This window comes from Toxotes jaculatrix, chromosome 13 (genome assembly GCF_017976425.1).
Source record: "Toxotes jaculatrix isolate fToxJac2 chromosome 13, fToxJac2.pri, whole genome shotgun sequence".
In the NCBI taxonomy this organism is placed as follows: domain Eukaryota; kingdom Metazoa; phylum Chordata; class Actinopteri; family Toxotidae; genus Toxotes; species Toxotes jaculatrix.
Window position 1 is genome coordinate 261,930 of NC_054406.1, and position 12,311 is coordinate 274,240.

Consider the following 12,311-nt stretch of genomic DNA (forward strand, 5'->3'; position numbering starts at 1 on the left):
AAAAAATTTTTGACTTTTTTTGCCCGAAAAAAACGCCATACTATACTATGACTTTTTTTTTTTACTTTTTGAGGCGTAAAAAAAATTTTGATTTTTTTTGACCGAAAAAAACAGCATACTATACTATGACGTTTTTTATGACTTTTTGAGGCCGAAAAAATTTTTGACTTTTTTTGCCCGAAAAAAACGCCATACTATACTATGACGTTTTTTATGACTTTTTGAGGCCGAAAAAATTTTTGACTTTTTTTGCCCGAAAAAAACGCCATACTATACTATGACTTTTTTTTTTTACTTTTTGAGGCGTAAAAAAAATTTTGATTTTTTTTGACCGAAAAAAACAGCATACTATACTATGACGTTTTTTATGACTTTTTGAGGCCGAAAAAATTTTTGACTTTTTTTGCCCGAAAAAAACGCCATACTATACTATGACGTTTTTTATGACTTTTTGAGGCCGAAAAAATTTTTGACTTTTTTTGACCGAAAAAAAACGGCATACTATACTATGTCGTTTTTTATGAGTTTTTGAGCTCGAAAAAAATTTTTACTTTTTTTGCCCGAAAAAAACGGCATACTATACTATGACGTTTTTTATGAGTTTTTGAGGCCGAAAAATTTTTTGACTTTTTTTGCCCGAAAAAAACGGCATACTATACTATGACGTTTTTTATGACTTTTTGAGGCCGAAAAAATTTTTGACTTTTTTTGCCCGAAAAAAACGGCATACTATACTATGACTTTTTTTTTTTACTTTTTGAGGCGTAAAAAAAATTTTGATTTTTTTTGACCGAAAAAAACGGCATACTATACTATGACGTTTTTTATGACTTTTTGAGGCCGAAAAAAATTTTGACTTTTTTTGCCCGAAAAAAACGCCATACTATACTATGACTTTTTTTTTTTACTTTTTGAGGGGTAAAAAAAATTTTTGATTTTTTTTGACCGAAAAAAACGGCATACTATACTATGACGTTTTTTATGACTTTTTGAGCTCGAAAAAAATTTTGACTTTTTTTGCCCGAAAAAAACGGCATACTATACTATGACGTTTTTTATGACTTTTTGAGGCCGAAAAAATTTTTGACTTTTTTTGACCGAAAAAAACGCCATACTATACTATGACGTTTTTTATGACTTTTTGAGGCCGAAAAAATTTTTGACTTTTTTTGCCCGAAAAAAACGCCATACTATACTATGACTTTTTTTTTTTACTTTTTGAGGCGTAAAAAAAATTTTGATTTTTTTTGACCGAAAAAAACAGCATACTATACTATGACGTTTTTTATGACTTTTTGAGGCCGAAAAAATTTTTGACTTTTTTTGCCCGAAAAAAACGGCATACTATACTATGACGTTTTTTATGACTTTTTGAGGCCGAAAAAATTTTTGACTTTTTTTGACCGAAAAAAACGCCATACTATACTATGACGTTTTTTTTTTACTTTTTGAGGCGTAAAAAAAATTTTGACTTTTTTTGCCCGAAAAAAACGCCATACTATACTATGACGTTTTTTATGAGTTTTTGAGGCCGAAAAAATTTTTGACTTTTTTTGCCCGAAAAAAACGGCATACTATACTATGACGTTTTTTATGACTTTTTGAGGCCGAAAAAATTTTTGACTTTTTTTGACCGAAAAAAACGCCATACTATACTATGACGTTTTTTATGACTTTTTGAGGCCGAAAAATTTTTTGACTTTTTTTGACCGAAAAAAACGGCATACTATACTATGACGTTTTTTATGACTTTTTGAGGCCGAAAAAAATTTTGACTTTTTTTGACCGAAAAAAACGCCATACTATACTATGACGTTTTTTATGACTTTTTGAGGCCGAAAAAATTTTTGACTGTTTTTGACCGAAAAAAACGCCATACTATACTATGACGTTTTTTATGACTTTTTGAGGCCGAAAAAATTTTTGACTTTTTTTGACAGAAAAAAACGGCATACTATACTATGACGTTTTTTATGACTTTTTGAGCTCGAAAAATTTTTTGACTTTTTTTGCCCGAAAAAAACGGCATACTATACTATGACGTTTTTTCTGACTTTTTGAGGCCGAAAAATTTTTTGACTGTTTTTGCCCGAAAAAAACGGCATACTATACTATGACGTTTTTTATGAGTTTTTGAGGCCGAAAAAATTTTTGACTTTTTTTGCCAGAAAAAAACGCCATACTATACTATGACGTTTTTTATGACTTTTTGAGCTCGAAAAATTTTTTGACTTTTTTTGCCCGAAAAAAACGGCATACTATACTATGACGTTTTTTATGACTTTTTGAGCTCGAAAAAATTTTTGACTTTTTTTGACCGAACAAAACGGCATACTATACTATGTCGTTTTTTATGACTTTTTGAGGCCGAAAAATTTTTTGACTTTTTTTGACCGAAAAAAACGCCATACTATACTATGACGTTTTTTATGACTTTTTGAGGCCGAAAAAATTTTTGACTTTTTTTGACAGAAAAAAACGGCATACTATACTATGACGTTTTTTATGACTTTTTGAGCTCGAAAAATTTTTTGACTTTTTTTGCCCGAAAAAAACGGCATACTATACTATGACGTTTTTTCTGACTTTTTGAGGCCGAAAAATTTTTTGACTGTTTTTGCCCGAAAAAAACGCCATACTATACTATGACTTTTTTTTTTACTTTTTGAGGCGTAAAAAAAATTTTGATTTTTTTTGACCGAAAAAAACGGCATACTATACTATGACGTTTTTTATGACTTTTTGAGCTCGAAAAAAATTTTGACTTTTTTTGACCGAAAAAAACGGCATACTATACTATGACGTTTTTTATGACTTTTTGAGGCCGAAAATTTTTTTGACTTTTTTTGACCGAAAAAAACGCCATACTATACTATGACGTTTTTTATGAGTTTTTGAGCTCGAAAAAAATTTTTACTTTTTTTGCCCGAAAAAAACGGCATACTATACTATGACGTTTTTTATGACTTTTTGAGGCCGAATAATTTTTTGACTTTTTTTGACCGAAAAAAAACGCCATACTATACTATGACGTTTTTTATGACTTTTTGAGGCCGAAAAAATTTTTGACTTTTTTTGACAGAAAAAAACGGCATACTATACTATGACGTTTTTTATGACTTTTTGAGCTCGAAAAATTTTTTGACTTTTTTTGCCCGAAAAAAACGGCATACTATACTATGACGTTTTTTCTGACTTTTTGAGGCCGAAAAAATTTTTGACTGTTTTTGCCTGAAAAAAACGCCATACTATACTATGACTTTTTTTTTTACTTTTTGAGGCGTAAAAAAAATTTTGATTTTTTTTGACCGAAAAAAACGGCATACTATACTATGACGTTTTTTATGACTTTTTGAGCTCGAAAAAAATTTTGACTTTTTTTGACCGAAAAAAACGGCATACTATACTATGACGTTTTTTATGACTTTTTGAGGCCGAAAAATTTTTTGACTTTTTTTGACCAAAAAAAACGCCATACTATACTATGTCGTTTTTTATGAGTTTTTGAGCTCGAAAAAATTTTTGACTTTTTTTGACCGAAAAAAACGCCATACTATACTATGACGTTTTTTATGACTTTTTGAGGCCGAAAAAATTTTTGACTTTTTTTGACAGAAAAAAACGCCATACTATACTATGACTTTTTTTTTGACTTTTTGAGGCGTAAAAAAAATGTTGACTTTTTTTGCCCGAAAAAAACGGCATACTATACTATGACGTTTTTTATGACTTTTTGAGCTCGAAAAAAATTTTGACTTTTTTTGCCCGAAAAAAACGGCATACTATACTATGACGTTTTTTATGAGTTTTTGAGGCCGAAAAAATTTTTGACTTTTTTTGACCGAAAAAAACGCCATACTATACTATGACGTTTTTTATGACTTTTTGAGCTCGAAAAAAATTTTGACTTTTTTTGCCCGAAAAAAACGGCATACTATACTATGACGTTTTTTATGACTTTTTGAGGCCGAAAAATTTTTTGACTTTTTTTGACCAAAAAAAACGCCATACTATACTATGTCGTTTTTTATGAGTTTTTGAGCTCGAAAAAATTTTTGACTTTTTTTGACCGAAAAAAACGCCATACTATACTATGACGTTTTTTATGACTTTTTGAGGCCGAAAAAATTTTTGACTTTTTTTGACAGAAAAAAACGCCATACTATACTATGACTTTTTTTATGACTTTTTGAGGCCGAAAAAATTTTTGACTTTTTTTGCCCGAAAAAAACGCCATACTATACTATGACTTTTTTTTTTTACTTTTTGAGGCGTAAAAAAAATTTTGATTTTTTTTGACCGAAAAAAACGGCATACTATACTATGACGTTTTTTATGACTTTTTGAGCTCGAAAAAAATTTTGACTTTTTTTGACCGAAAAAAACGGCATACTATACTATGACGTTTTTTATGACTTTTTGAGGCCGAAAAAATTTTTGACTGTTTTTGCCCGAAAAAAACGCCATACTATACTATGACTTTTTTTTTTACTTTTTGAGGCCGAAAAAAATTTTGACTTTTTTTGCCCGAAAAAAACGCCATACTATACTATGACGTTTTTTATGACTTTTTGCGGCCGAAAAAATTTTTGACTTTTTTTGCCCGAAAAAAACGGCATACTATACTATGACGTTTTTTATGAGTTTTTGAGGCCGAAAAAATTTTTGACTTTTTTTGCCAGAAAAAAAACGCCATACTATACTATGACGTTTTTTATGACTTTTTGAGCTCGAAAAATTTTTTGACTTTTTTTGCCCGAAAAAAACGGCATACTATACTATGACGTTTTTTATGACTTTTTGAGCTCGAAAAAATTTTTGACTTTTTTTGACCGAACAAAACGGCATACTATACTATGTCGTTTTTTATGACTTTTTGAGGCCGAAAAATTTTTTGACTTTTTTTGACCGAAAAAAACGCCATACTATACTATGACGTTTTTTATGACTTTTTGAGGCCGAAAAAATTTTTGACTTTTTTTGACAGAAAAAAACGGCATACTATACTATGACGTTTTTTATGACTTTTTGAGCTCGAAAAATTTTTTGACTTTTTTTGCCCGAAAAAAACGGCATACTATACTATGACGTTTTTTCTGACTTTTTGAGGCCGAAAAATTTTTTGACTGTTTTTGCCCGAAAAAAACGCCATACTATACTATGACTTTTTTTTTTACTTTTTGAGGCGTAAAAAAAATTTTGATTTTTTTTGACCGAAAAAAACGGCATACTATACTATGACGTTTTTTATGACTTTTTGAGCTCGAAAAAAATTTTGACTTTTTTTGACCGAAAAAAACGGCATACTATACTATGACGTTTTTTATGACTTTTTGAGGCCGAAAATTTTTTTGACTTTTTTTGACCGAAAAAAACGCCATACTATACTATGACGTTTTTTATGAGTTTTTGAGCTCGAAAAAAATTTTTACTTTTTTTGCCCGAAAAAAACGGCATACTATACTATGACGTTTTTTATGACTTTTTGAGGCCGAATAATTTTTTGACTTTTTTTGACCGAAAAAAACGCCATACTATACTATGACGTTTTTTATGACTTTTTGAGGCCGAAAAAATTTTTGACTTTTTTTGACAGAAAAAAACGGCATACTATACTATGACGTTTTTTATGACTTTTTGAGCTCGAAAAATTTTTTGACTTTTTTTGCCCGAAAAAAACGGCATACTATACTATGACGTTTTTTCTGACTTTTTGAGGCCGAAAAAATTTTTGACTGTTTTTGCCTGAAAAAAACGCCATACTATACTATGACTTTTTTTTTTACTTTTTGAGGCGTAAAAAAAATTTTGATTTTTTTTGACCGAAAAAAACGGCATACTATACTATGACGTTTTTTATGACTTTTTGAGCTCGAAAAAAATTTTGACTTTTTTTGACCGAAAAAAACGGCATACTATACTATGACGTTTTTTATGACTTTTTGAGGCCGAAAAATTTTTTGACTTTTTTTGACCAAAAAAAACGCCATACTATACTATGTCGTTTTTTATGAGTTTTTGAGCTCGAAAAAATTTTTGACTTTTTTTGACCGAAAAAAACGCCATACTATACTATGACGTTTTTTATGACTTTTTGAGGCCGAAAAAATTTTTGACTTTTTTTGACAGAAAAAAACGCCATACTATACTATGACTTTTTTTTTGACTTTTTGAGGCGTAAAAAAAATGTTGACTTTTTTTGCCCGAAAAAAACGGCATACTATACTATGACGTTTTTTATGACTTTTTGAGCTCGAAAAAAATTTTGACTTTTTTTGCCCGAAAAAAACGGCATACTATACTATGACGTTTTTTATGAGTTTTTGAGGCCGAAAAAATTTTTGACTTTTTTTGACCGAAAAAAACGCCATACTATACTATGACGTTTTTTATGACTTTTTGAGCTCGAAAAAAATTTTGACTTTTTTTGCCCGAAAAAAACGGCATACTATACTATGACGTTTTTTATGACTTTTTGAGGCCGAAAAATTTTTTGACTTTTTTTGACCAAAAAAAACGCCATACTATACTATGTCGTTTTTTATGAGTTTTTGAGCTCGAAAAAATTTTTGACTTTTTTTGACCGAAAAAAACGCCATACTATACTATGACGTTTTTTATGACTTTTTGAGGCCGAAAAAATTTTTGACTTTTTTTGACAGAAAAAAACGCCATACTATACTATGACTTTTTTTTTGACTTTTTGAGGCGTAAAAAAAATGTTGACTTTTTTTGCCCGAAAAAAACGGCATACTATACTATGACGTTTTTTATGACTTTTTGAGCTCGAAAAAAATTTTGACTTTTTTTGCCCGAAAAAAACGGCATACTATACTATGACGTTTTTTATGAGTTTTTGAGGCCGAAAAAATTTTTGACTTTTTTTGACCGAAAAAAACGGCATACTATACTATGACGTTTTTTATGACTTTTTGAGCTCGAAAAAAATTTTGACTTTTTTTGCCCGAAAAAAACGGCATACTATACTATGACGTTTTTTATGACTTTTTGAGGCCGAAAAATTTTTTGACTTTTTTTGACCGAAAAAAACGGCATACTATACTATGACGTTTTTTATGACTTTTTGAGGCCGAAAAAATTTTTGACTTTTTTTGCCCGAAAAAAACGCCATACTATACTATGACTTTTTTTTTTTACTTTTTGAGGCGTAAAAAAAATTTTGATTTTTTTTGACCGAAAAAAACGGCATACTATACTATGACGTTTTTTATGACTTTTTGAGCTCGAAAAAAATTTTGACTTTTTTTGACCGAAAAAAACGGCATACTATACTATGACGTTTTTTATGACTTTTTGAGGCCGAAAAAATTTTTGACTTTTTTTGACCGAAAAAAACGCCATACTATACTATGACGTTTTTTATGACTTTTTGAGGCCGAAAATTTTTTTGACTTTTTTTGACCGAAAAAAACGCCATACTATACTATGTCGTTTTTTATGACTTTTTGAGCTCGAAAAAAATTTTGACTTTTTTTGCCCGAAAAAAACGGCATACTATACTATGACGTTTTTTATGACTTTTTGAGGCCGAAAAATTTTTTGACTTTTTTTGACCGAAAAAAACGGCATACTATACTATGACGTTTTTTATGACTTTTTGAGGCCGAAAAATTTTTTGACTTTTTTTGACCGAAAAAAACGGCATACTATACTATGACGTTTTTTATGACTTTTTGAGGCCGAAAAAATTTTTGACTTTTTTTGCCCGAAAAAAACGCCATACTATACTATGACTTTTTTTTTTTACTTTTTGAGGCGTAAAAAAAATTTTGATTTTTTTTGCCCGAAAAAAACGGCATACTATACTATGACGTTTTTTATGACTTTTTGAGGCCGAAAAAAATTTTGACTTTTTTTGACCGAAAAAAACGGCATACTATACTATGACGTTTTTTATGAGTTTTTGAGCTCGAAAAAAATTTTGACTTTTTTTGCCCGAAAAAAACGGCATACTATACTATGACGTTTTTTATGACTTTTTGAGGCCGAAAATTTTTTTGACTTTTTTTGACCGAAAAAAACGGCATACTATACTATGACGTTTTTTATGACTTTTTGAGGCCGAAAAAAATTTTGACTTTTTTTGACCGAAAAAAACGCCATACTATACTATGACGTTTTTTATGACTTTTTGAGGCCGAAAAAATTTTTGACTTTTTTTGACCGAAAAAAACGCCATACTATACTATGACGTTTTTTATGACTTTTTGAGGCCGAAAAAATTTTTGACTTTTTTTGACAGAAAAAAACGGCATACTATACTATGACGTTTTTTATGACTTTTTGAGCTCGAAAAATTTTTTGACTTTTTTTGCCCGAAAAAAACGGCATACTATACTATGACGTTTTTTATGACTTTTTGAGGCCGAAAAAATTTTTGACTTTTTTTGCCCGAAAAAAACGGCATACTATACTATGACTTTTTTTTTTTACTTTTTGAGGCGTAAAAAAAATTTTGATTTTTTTTGACCGAAAAAAAACGGCATACTATACTATGACGTTTTTTATGACTTTTTGAGGCCGAAAAAAATTTTGACTTTTTTTGACCGAAAAAAACGGCATACTATACTATGACGTTTTTTATGAGTTTTTGAGCTCGAAAAAAATTTTGACTTTTTTTGCCCGAAAAAAACGGCATACTATACTATGACGTTTTTTATGACTTTTTGAGGCCGAAAATTTTTTTGACTTTTTTTGACCGAAAAAAACGGCATACTATACTATGACGTTTTTTATGACTTTTTGAGGCCGAAAAAAATTTTGACTTTTTTTTACCGAAAAAAACGCCATACTATACTATGACGTTTTTTATGACTTTTTGAGGCCGAAAAAATTTTTGACTTTTTTTGACCGAAAAAAACGGCATACTATACTATGACGTTTTTTATGAGTTTTTGAGCTCGAAAAAAATTTTGACTTTTTTTGCCCGAAAAAAACGGCATACTATACTATGACGTTTTTTATGACTTTTTGAGGCCGAAAATTTTTTTGACTTTTTTTGACCGAAAAAAACGGCATACTATACTATGACGTTTTTTATGACTTTTTGAGGCCGAAAAAAATTTTGACTTTTTTTGACCGAAAAAAACGCCATACTATACTATGACGTTTTTTATGACTTTTTGAGGCCGAAAAAATTTTTGACTTTTTTTGACCGAAAAAAACGCCATACTATACTATGACGTTTTTTATGACTTTTTGAGGCCGAAAAAATTTTTGACTTTTTTTGACAGAAAAAAACGGCATACTATACTATGACGTTTTTTATGACTTTTTGAGCTCGAAAAATTTTTTGACTTTTTTTGCCCGAAAAAAACGGCATACTATACTATGACGTTTTTTATGACTTTTTGAGGCCGAAAAAATTTTTGACTTTTTTTGCCCGAAAAAAACGGCATACTATACTATGACTTTTTTTTTTTACTTTTTGAGGCGTAAAAAAAATTTTGATTTTTTTTGACCGAAAAAAACGGCATACTATACTATGACGTTTTTTATGACTTTTTGAGGCCGAAAAAAATTTTGACTTTTTTTGCCCGAAAAAAACGCCATACTATACTATGACTTTTTTTTTTTACTTTTTGAGGCGTAAAAAAATTTTTGATTTTTTTTGACCGAAAAAAAACGGCATACTATACTATGACGTTTTTTATGACTTTTTGAGCTCGAAAAAAATTTTTACTTTTTTTGCCCGAAAAAAACGGCATACTATACTATGACGTTTTTTATGACTTTTTGAGGCCGAAAAAATTTTTGACTTTTTTTGACCGAAAAAAACGCCATACTATACTATGACGTTTTTTATGACTTTTTGAGGCCGAAAAAATTTTTGACTTTTTTTGCCCGAAAAAAACGCCATACTATACTATGACTTTTTTTTTTTACTTTTTGAGGCGTAAAAAAAATTTTGATTTTTTTTGACCGAAAAAAACAGCATACTATACTATGACGTTTTTTATGACTTTTTGAGGCCGAAAAAATTTTTGACTTTTTTTGCCCGAAAAAAACGGCATACTATACTATGACGTTTTTTATGACTTTTTGAGGCCGAAAAAATTTTTGACTTTTTTTGACCGAAAAAAACGCCATACTATACTATGACGTTTTTTATGACTTTTTGAGCTCGAAAAAAATTTTGACTTTTTTTGCCCGAAAAAAACGGCATACTATACTATGACTTTTTTTATGACTTTTTGAGGCCGAAAATTTTTTTGACTTTTTTTGCCCGAAAAAAACGGCATACTATACTATGACGTTTTTTATGACTTTTTGAGGCCGAAAAAATTTTTGACTTTTTTTGCCCGAAAAAAACGCCATACTATACTATGACGTTTTTTATGACTTTTTGAGGCCGAAAAATTTTTTGACTTTTTTTGCCCGAAAAAAACGCCATACTATACTATGACGTTTTTTATGACTTTTTGAGCTCGAAAAAAATTTTGACTTTTTTTGACCGAAAAAAACGGCATACTATACTATGACGTTTTTTATGACTTTTTGAGGCCGAAAAAAATTTTGACTTTTTTTGACCGAAAAAAACGCCATACTATACTATGACGTTTTTTATGACTTTTTGAGGCCGAAAAAATTTTTGACTTTTTTTGACCGAAAAAAACGCCATACTATACTATGACGTTTTTTATGACTTTTTGAGGCCGAAAAAATTTTTGACTTTTTTTGACAGAAAAAAACGGCATACTATACTATGACGTTTTTTATGACTTTTTGAGCTCGAAAAATTTTTTGACTTTTTTTGCCCGAAAAAAACGGCATACTATACTATGACGTTTTTTATGACTTTTTGAGGCCGAAAAAATTTTTGACTTTTTTTGCCCGAAAAAAACGGCATACTATACTATGACTTTTTTTTTTTACTTTTTGAGGCGTAAAAAAAATTTTGATTTTTTTTGACCGAAAAAAACGGCATACTATACTATGACGTTTTTTATGACTTTTTGAGGCCGAAAAAAATTTTGACTTTTTTTGACCGAAAAAAACGGCATACTATACTATGACGTTTTTTATGAGTTTTTGAGCTCGAAAAAAATTTTGACTTTTTTTGCCCGAAAAAAACGGCATACTATACTATGACGTTTTTTATGACTTTTTGAGGCCGAAAATTTTTTTGACTTTTTTTGACCGAAAAAAACGGCATACTATACTATGACGTTTTTTATGACTTTTTGAGGCCGAAAAAAATTTTGACTTTTTTTTACCGAAAAAAACGCCATACTATACTATGACGTTTTTTATGACTTTTTGAGGCCGAAAAAATTTTTGACTTTTTTTGACCGAAAAAAACGGCATACTATACTATGACGTTTTTTATGAGTTTTTGAGCTCGAAAAAAATTTTGACTTTTTTTGCCCGAAAAAAACGGCATACTATACTATGACGTTTTTTATGACTTTTTGAGGCCGAAAATTTTTTTGACTTTTTTTGACCGAAAAAAACGGCATACTATACTATGACGTTTTTTATGACTTTTTGAGGCCGAAAAAAATTTTGACTTTTTTTGACCGAAAAAAACGCCATACTATACTATGACGTTTTTTATGACTTTTTGAGGCCGAAAAAATTTTTGACTTTTTTTGACCGAAAAAAACGCCATACTATACTATGACGTTTTTTATGACTTTTTGAGGCCGAGAAAATTTTTGACTTTTTTTGACAGAAAAAAACGCCATACTATACTATGACGTTTTTTATGACTTTTTGAGGCCGAAAAAATTTTTGACTTTTTTTGCCCGAAAAAAACGCCATACTATACTATGACTTTTTTTTTTTACTTTTTGAGGCGTAAAAAAAATTTTGATTTTTTTTGACCGAAAAAAACGGCATACTATACTATGACGTTTTTTATGACTTTTTGAGGCCGAAAAAATTTTTGACTTTTTTTGCCCGAAAAAAACGCCATACTATACTATGACGTTTTTTATGAGTTTTTGAGCTCGAAAAAAATTTTGACTTTTTTTGCCCGAAAAAAACGCCATACTATACTATGACGTTTTTTATGACTTTTTGAGGCCGAAAAAATTTTTGACTTTTTTTGCCCGAAAAAAACGCCATACTATACTATGACTTTTTTTTTGACTTTTTGAGGCGTAAAAAAAATGTTGACTTTTTTTGCCCGAAAAAAACGGCATACTATACTATGACGTTTTTTATGACTTTTTGAGCTCGAAAAAAATTTTGACTTTTTTTGCCCGAAAAAAACGGCATACTATACTATGACGTTTTTTATGACTTTTTGAGGCCGAAAAAATTTTTGACTTTTTTTGACCGAAAAA